The sequence below is a fragment of the Rana temporaria genome, chromosome 3, assembly GCF_905171775.1.
Source record: "Rana temporaria chromosome 3, aRanTem1.1, whole genome shotgun sequence".
NCBI classification, from domain to species: domain Eukaryota; kingdom Metazoa; phylum Chordata; class Amphibia; order Anura; family Ranidae; genus Rana; species Rana temporaria.
Genome location: NC_053491.1, coordinates 186,115,760 through 186,116,146, shown reverse-complemented (window position 1 = coordinate 186,116,146; position 387 = coordinate 186,115,760).

Below are 387 nucleotides of genomic sequence, written 5' to 3'. Positions count from 1 at the left end.
CGCCTGCGTGGTGTCGTTGCAGTGTCACATTCTACCCGTGTTTAGAGTAGAGGTGTAGGTACGGTAAGCGTGTGATCACGGGGAACGTTACAATAAAGGGGTGCTCGTGGGCTGTTACTGCGCATGACAGTCTGTTCTTACAATACTTTATTAGTCCTGACAATTAATATGTAGAGTAAGATCACACATGATAGAAGGGAAGTTACTGAGCTGCTGTGCCTGACAACCAATCAACTTCTAGCTCTCATACTCAAAGTTTAACCACTTGCCCACCAGGCAAATTCTGACATTTCTCTCCTACATGTAAAAATCTATTTTTCTTTTTTTTGCTAGAAAATCACATAGAACACCGAAACAGTAAATGTGTGTGTTTTTTTTTTTTAGCCG